This window comes from Trichomycterus rosablanca, chromosome 8 (genome assembly GCF_030014385.1).
Source record: "Trichomycterus rosablanca isolate fTriRos1 chromosome 8, fTriRos1.hap1, whole genome shotgun sequence".
NCBI classification, from domain to species: Eukaryota; Metazoa; Chordata; class Actinopteri; order Siluriformes; family Trichomycteridae; genus Trichomycterus; species Trichomycterus rosablanca.
The window spans coordinates 33,190,302-33,199,274 of NC_085995.1; positions in this window are offsets into that span (position 1 = coordinate 33,190,302).

Sequence of the window (8,973 nt, forward strand, 5' to 3'; positions counted from 1 at the left end):
TGCTGTGTCTGATCCATTCCAGCACACTAACACATCACCAACCATGTCATTGTCACTGCAGTGCTGAGAATGATCCACCACCCAAATAATACCTGCTCTGTAGTGGTCCTGGGAGAGTCCTGACCATTGAAGAACAGGGTGAAAGCAGGCCAAAAAGTATGTAGAGAAACTGATAGACTACAGTCAGTAATTGTAAAACTACAAAGTGGTTCTATATAGTAAGTGGAGCTGATAAAATGGACAGTGAGTGTAGAAACAAGGAGGTGGTTTTAATGTTATGGCTGAATGGTGTAGCACTAGTGTCTAACTGTACACCTACAGTACATCAAGTGCCTAAAGGGGATTTGTTCCTGATAAAGAGGCCTGCTGTACCTGATACCCTTTTGATTGATACATGAGAAATGGGGTGTAAATTGTACACCCGCAAAGTTCATCTGTATAGAAAGCGCAGCTTGAAACACGACCAATTCAAGTATATACCAGACAGGTGTACCTAATAAAGTGCTCACTTAGTGTATACGTACACACATGAATTTACTGATCCGTGAAAACCTTTTTTAAAATGTTGATGATACCGGTTCCTCAATATTACTACTGAATTGCTGGAGGGTTTCACCTGTTAATCACTCTGACTGTCTTTCTTCACCCGGAGAAAACCACCAATAATATGTAAGTGACTAATCCAGTTTGACACAAGGTCATTATATGTGAATATGGGAAAAGCCTGTGTTTCGTTCAAACTTGAAACAATTACTAAAAGATAAATATTGCTTTGGCTTTGCCAAGTTCTCACAGACTCCTAGATCTATTATGGATAAATAAATAAAGAAAAAAATAAACACAACGGCTTCGTGTTCCAAAAAAGTTGGGACAGTGGTTCTATTTACATTGCTTTTCTTTGTAGCAGTGTTTATTATTTGTTTGGAAACCAAGGACAACAGATCTTGTAGTCGCAGAAGCCTTGTTTTCATTTTTGCTGGCTCCCACACTTCATTTGTTCAACAGTCTGAAGTCTTGATTGTTGTATATTTCGCTCGCACATTTTCAATGAGACAGGTCTGGATTGCAGGCAAGCCAGTCTAGCACCTGCACTCTGTGATCACAAAGGCACACTGCTGTAACACGTACATTCTTGCTGAAACAAGCAACCGGTTCCGGAAAACATTTTGTACCCATTAGCATTATTTACAGATATGCAGGTTACCCGTTCTGCTGGCACTAACACACTCCCATACTGTGACAGATGCTGGTTTTCAAAACTTTGTATCTGTCACAGTTGGTTTAATTGCCTTTTATGTACTGGGACTTTTCTAAATTCTTCACATTTTTTCATTTTATGGACTGTAGTGCATTAAGAAATATCGTGATTTCTTTAGCTGGGCTAAAATTGGCCACTAGTCTGCTGGGTGGGAAAACACCAGACTAAAAAGGGGGGTACTTCAAAGCCCATGGTGATGTAAAGTTTACTTGACTGTGGACAGTGACACCTTAAAATAAATAAAGTATCTATCTATCTATCTATCTATCTATCTATCTATCTATCTATCTATCTATCTATCTATCCATCTATCCATCTATCCATCTATCCATCTATCCATCCATCCATCCATCCATCCATCCATCCATCCATCCATCCATCCATCCATCTATCCATCCATACATCCATCCATCCATACATCCATCTATCTATCTACATACCCACCAGCCCGTCTGTCTGCCTGTCAGTCTGTCTATGTTCGAGCAGTTTCTATAAGAGTAAGGATTTTGTTAAGGGTGATGTGTTTGATGGGGTGATTCTTGCTGGTCCGGTCGGACAAATTACCTTCTAACATAAGATGCCGTTTTGGGTTTTTCTCTTGACCTTGGCAAAAAGACCACTGTTTTATGTACTTAATAGATGCAGTCAATTTAGACATATTCTTAAGGGCACAGAAGAGTCTCCAACTAGGATTTAGGATCATTCCACAAACTTAATTGATGTTATAGAAAATTTTCACTCTAACTTTATAATCTAAGTTGCTGTATGTATATTTTAAAGCCCTAGATTTTTGTTACATTTTTTGGAAAAAGGTCAACTTAAGAATAAACTTTCTGTTCGACAATGTGTATGTGTCCCAATTATTCTGTCACAAAAACATCTGCACATTGCCAACATCACTAAAGTCTAAAGTACCGTACATGTCCCGTCATGTATCAGGGCTGTAGTAGCTTCAACTTTTGAGAGATCATAAACTGCTGCCTTCCCTCTATAGTACTATTCTTCTGCCTGAACTTTTCATTCATTTTGGGAAATAGTTTTTCCCAGCATTCACTCACAAGCCGAGGCTGAAAATGTTGGAACAAACAGAAAAAAACACTTAATATAAGTGTGCAAACAGGGAGCAAGAAACAGTTCAGCAGTGCTTAAATTAGTCTTCCTCGCCAAACCATAAACTTTTAATGACCCAGTTTAGTTTTACGTCCGGACATTTTTACTGCATGCCTCAGCTTTATTGATACTTGTTAAACGGATGATTACACATAATATATAGCGCCTTAAAAGTATCCATCCCTTAATCCTCTGTTTACATAAATGATGTCACAACCTTGGATTTGTAACCATTTGCATAATTTAGGAAATTATTTGGGAAGTAGACGTTAATTTTCTCAGTAAAGACCTCAAAACTAATCATTTAATCCCTCTTAGTTTAGTACTTACTGTATTTGTGCCATACGTGGACATGACCATCATTATTCTTTATCCATCATGATTTTGTTTTATGTCCATCATTATAGGACAGCTCAGGCATTAATACAGTTAAATAGTATAGACTTGTCTCACACTGTACGGCTATAAAAGCAGCCATAACATTAAAACCACCTCCTTGTTTTTACACTCGCTGCCTATTTTATCAGCTCCACTTACCATATAGGATCACTTAGTAGTTCTACAATTATTGACTGTAGTCCATCTGTTTCTCTGCATGCTTTGTTAGCCCCCTTTCATGTTGTTCTTCAATGGTCAGGACTTCCAGGACCACCACAGAGCAGGTATTATTTAGGTGGTGGATCATTCTCAGCACTGCAGTGACACTGACATGGTGGTGGTGTGTTAGTGTGTGTTGTGCTGGTATGAGTGGATAAGACGGAGTTTTTAGATGGAGGTTTTAAACACCTCACTGTCACTGCTGGACTGAGAATAGTCCACCAACCAAAAATATCCAGCCAACAGCGCCCTGTGGGCAGCATCCTGTGACCACTGATGAAGGTCTAGAAGATGGCCAACTCTAACAGCAGCAATAGATGAGCGATCGTCTCTGACTTTACATCTACAAGGTGGACCAACTAGGTAGGAGTGTCTAATAGAGTGAACAGTGAAAGGACACGATATTTAAAAACTCCAGCAGCACTGCTGTGTCTGATCCACTCATACCAGCACATTACACACTAACACACCACCACCATGTCATTGTCACTGCAGGGCTGAGAATCATCCACCACCTAAGTAATACCTGCTCTGTGGTGGTCCTGTGGGGGTCCTGACCATTGAAGAACAGGGTGAAAGCAGGCTAAAAAGGTATGTAGAGAAACAGATGGACTACAGTCAGTAATTGTAGAACTACAAAGTGCTTCTATATGGTAAGTGGAGCTGATAAAATGGACAGTGAGTGTAGAAACAAGGAGGTTGATCAGTGTATGTGGTCTGGCTCTGGCACTGACACTGGACCTATGGAAGGAATAGGCTATTTATTATTGGTAATAAGATATTTTTGATGATGTACAAAAAGATTTTTAGGTGTGAAGCTGTACACAAAACAACCTCACAAAAAAGTCAGGCAAAGCACAAGGTTAAAAAATATTTCTTACAAACTGCTTCTAGAAGGACTGTCAGTTTGTGTGGAGCATTATTGATTGCGCTGACTTCAAGACTTCAATGTCAAGTTTTAAACAACCAAGAACCATACAAGGCCAACACCAATAACTAAAGCCCTACCTAATTCACAGCTGTGAAAATCATGTCACAGACCGTAGAATGAGCCGTTTCCTGTGAAATATTAAAAATGATTTCTTTGGAAACAGCACTTTATATTAAGTTACAAACTGCTTCTAGAAGGACTGTCAGCACAGAAACTGTTTGTATGTAGCATTGATGATTGCACTGTTTTCTTTTCTCTCTTTTTCTCCAACTTTTCCTCCCAATATTCTCACCTAATCTAGTCATATCCAATTACCCTAATTGGGTTACGCTTCAACCCTCCACTGCTGACTGAGGATCTTTGCAACTGACACACGCCCTTCTCAGACACGTGTGCAGTTAGATTCAGAATAAACAACCAACCGTCATCCTGGTCAGACATGGGGTCTGCCTGGCACCACCTGAAAACACTCGTCCATTTACTTACATTTACAGTCCACATACATTTACTTACTCAATCACATCTAAGGGCGACTGAGCGAGGTGGATAGAAACCTGAGTAGCCAAACAAGACCCATGAACACTGGAAGAAAATGCAAAAGTCCTCACAGAAAGTGATCAAAAGCTATGGTCCAACCTAGGACAATGCTGCTCAGCTTTTCCCACTCTACCAGAAATTCTCTTTTCCCAGCTTGTTGAGAAATTGAGGTCAGAACACAGGGTCAGCTTTGATACAGCACCACTGGAGCATTGAGAGCTTTGCTGTAGGACCAAACAGTGGCAGATCGGTGGAGACAGAATTTGTGAACCCTCAAACTTCCAATCAGTAGTCCAGAGAAAATTGGCTTAAGGCCAAGGAGAAAAGATGAGGGAACAGTGGTCTCAGGACGGGTCCTAAGAACTACAACCCTGCATTAAAAGACATAACTATTTTTTTTAGTGAACAGAGGTGAAGCTCATCAGATCACTTAATAGCTAAGCATCTGTCTTGAATGTGAAGCATGTGTAAGACCAGTGACCTCCCACCATGATGAGCTAAGCAGGGAGACACTCCGGTGGCCCTTACTACGTTGGCTTTGAAAAGCAAACAGCAGCATTAAAGATGGAACAATTTGCTGCTAATAACATTCACTATGGGGGATCATACAGAGCAAATACACAATGCATGGTGATCAGTTCTTCATTGCAACCTTTGAACCAAAATAAATTAAAAGAGCAGCAAGCCAGTCAGTAGCTAAATAACTTTCAGATATAATAATAAACAGTAGCATGATAATAATATCATGTAGACAATGTACAGTAAATAAGGAAGTAGATTGAACAGTAACAAATGAAGCCCCTAGAGCACTGATGGTGCCTGTGTGTCTATGGAGGAAAATCACATTGAGTTGATATCAAGTGCAGAAAAAATACACTTGATTCTGACCAGCACAGAAATGCAAGCAGTTCTGCTCAGAAACAGGTTATTTTAAGGGGGACGCTATCTAGAGCAGACTCGCTGAGGCCCCCTAGGTGACCTTAGTGAGCCTAGAATGGGGTCCAGTAAAAAAGTAACATTAAGCATTAAAACATAGTAACATTAAAACCACCTCCTTGTTTCTACACACATTGTCCATTTTATCAGCTCCACTTACCATATAGAAGCACTTTGTAGTTCTACAATTACTGACTGTAGTCCATCTGTTTCTCTACATAACTTTTAGCCTGCTTTCACCCTGTACTTCAATGGTCAGGACCACCACAGAGCAGGTATTATTTGGGTGGTGGATCATTCTCAGCACGGCAGTGACACTGACATGCTGGTGGTGTGTTAGTGTGTGTTGTGCTGGTATGAGTGGATCAGACACAGCAGCGCTGCTGGAGTTTTTAAATATCGTGTCCACTCACTGTCCACTCTATTAAACACTCTTACCTAGTTGGTCCACCTTGTAGATGTAAAGTCAGAGACGATCGCTCATCTATTGCTGCTGTTTGAGTTGGTTATCTTCTAGACCAGACCTGGGCATTGTACGGCCCGCGGGCCGGATGTGAGACAACCCCAACCGGCCCGCATGAGGTTCGTGGCAATTAAAAATTATATGTAAATAAATGTACATCAAACATGCAATATAACAGGATTGATTTTGACGGGAGCGCTGTGTCTTTAAATATCTGCAAGTTTTGTTTTACGTGTGTGCGCGAGTGTATCAGCTTCACTGTAATGCTGTAATGTTGTTTTTACTCTGCCTACTTCTAATTTTCTGATTGTAACATCTATACATTAACAACTTATTAGAACTGCACAATTTACTGCTTTTCATAAAGAGTGGGCAGTTGTAGCCTAGTGCTTAAGGTACTGGACTAGTAATTAGAAGGTCGCTGGTTCAAGCCCCACCACAGCCAGGTTGTTGCTGTTGGACCCTTGAGCAAGGTCCTTAACCCTCAATTGCTCAGACTGTATACTTTAACTGTATTGTAAATTGCTTTGGATAAAAGCGTCTGCTAAATGCTGAAAATGTAATGTAAATGTAAATAAAGAGATAAAATTAATATTGATCAGAATTAAGTTCACCCTATTGGTGCGGCCCTCCACAACAGTCCGAGTTTCTTATGTGGCCCCTTGGAAAATTTAATTGCCCACCCCTGTTCTAGACCTTCATCAGTGGTCACAGGACGCTGCCCACAGGGTGCCGTTGGCTGGATGTTTCTGGTTGGTGGACTATTCTCAGTCCAGCAGTGACAGTGAGGTGTTTAAAAACTCCATCAGCACTGCTGTGTCTGATCCACTCATACCAGCACAACACACACTAACACACCACCACCATGTCAGTGTCACTGCAGTGCTGAGAATGATCCACCACCCAAATAATACCTGCTCTGTAGTGGTCTTGGGAGAGTCCTGACCATTGAAGAACAGCAAGAAAGGGGACTAACAAAGCATATAGAGAAAGAGATGGACTACAGTCAGTAATTGTAGAACTACAAAGTGCTTCTATATGGTAAGTGGAGCTGATAAAATGGACAATGTGTGAAGAAACAAGGAGGTGGTTTTAATGTTATGGCTGATCGGTGTATATTATGCATTTTCTCCCTTTTTCTCCCAATTTAGTATAGTAAATTTGTTTTCCGCTGCTGGGGGATCCCCGATTTTTTGCAGTTGAGGAGGGTATATTGCTGCTCACGCCTCCTCCGACCCATGCGCAGCCCTTAACTGAACCCTCTTCCACCCATGCACTCTGCACAGGTGCCTCTATCTGCCAATCAGGGTCCTTACACAGCGTTTGAAGGCCCTGCCCTCATATTCCGGTCATACATCCCTGCAGGCACTGCCAATTACGCCCGCTAGCTGGCGCCCAGCCGACGGTGGCAACACCGAGTTTCGAATGGAGGAGTTCAGAATCTCGGAGCTGGTGTGATAGCGGAATATCCCGCTGCGCCATGTGAGCGCATAAATACTTTTTTAAAGTACGGTTGGTGAGCAGTAAAAAGCACTATCCCACTACTGCTAGGATCCAAGGTTTGAATACAAACATGTGCTATTAGCCGGTCGGGCATCTACATACAGACATGATTCGCTGTGTCTTGGGGAGTTTATTCGAAACCTATATCGCCCATGTGAAAAAGTCATTGCCCCTAAACCTAATAAGTAGTTGTAGTAATATTTTGTTTTATGCATTTTCTCCCCTTTTTAGCACATCCTATGCGCCATGCTTTCTCTCCACTAATGCCGACCCCCGCTCTGATTTGAGAACAAAGCTAACCCACGCCCCCTTCGACACGTGGGCAGCAGGCTTATGCATTTTGTCACCCACACTAGGCAAGTGCATATATGCAAATCAGCCTTGTGTACGGAGAGACACACCCTAAACCGCACTCTTTTCCCCGCCTCTGTGCAAGCACCATCAATCAGCCAGCAGAGGTCATAGTGCATCAGTTACGAGAAGTCCTGGCCTATCTGGCTTAATACCCCACCCCTATATGAACAACAGGCCAATCGTTGTTCATGTAGCCGCCCAGCCCAGCCCAGCCCAGCCCAGCCCAGCCCATGGCAGACCTGAGATTCGATGCGATGTATTCGAAATCCCAGCTCTGGTGCGCTAGCGTGTGTTTTTTTTACCGCTGCACCACCTGAGCGGCAAATAGATTTTTTTAATAGAGAGCAGAATTCTTGTTTCATCACTTATGAAAAATTGTCCAGATCCTACAGAAGCAAAGCAGCCCCAGATCATCACACTACCACCATCATGTTTGACTGATGGTATGATGTTCTTATGTTGGAATGTGGTGTTAGCTTTATGTCAGATGTAACAGGACCCATGTCTTCCAAATTCCACCTTTGACTCATCAGTCCATAGAATATCTTTTGTGTCATTTAAAGGTATTTTGGCAAATGCAAGATGAGTCTTTGTGTTCTTTTTGGTCAGGAGTGGTTTGCACCTTGCAACTCCTTCATGGATGCCATTTCTTACTGAGGCAGTAAGGTGAGGTGAAATTTGTTACGCCAGGAATTCCTAAATCTAAATCTAACTAAAATCTTACTTTATTATATTTCAATCCTGCAGATAAATCTGAAAGAGTGGCATAATAAAAATAGTTTGTTGGACTGAATCAAGGCATTCTAGGTCACACTGTTGATCTGTAACATCTTGGTGGGTTGGAATCAGCTGACAAATCCAGATGTTTTAAGACGCTGCAGCAGGGCTTTTAAGTAACAAAATACAAGTACTTTGTTACTGTACTTAATTTACAGAATCAATCAAGTTAAGAAATGAATACTTTTATTTTACCTACAACATAAAAAAATGGACTTTTTATTCACTACATTTTAAAAACATGTTAGTTACTTTAGCTTTCATGAATCTATTTATTAATTTGTTTTATCTCTCTATTTTTCTCTTTTATTAAGGCAAGTAATTCGATTACCAGAAATCATCAATGCAAATGTTTCGCATCAAAGCGTCATTTAATCTATACAACTATATACATCTCGTGTTGTTTTGCATGAACGACTTTCACTTTTGCACAACGCGTTCACGCTGTGGCCGGGTGACATGAAGAAGACGATGGCTTTGTCCGAAAACACATACTAAACAGTACGT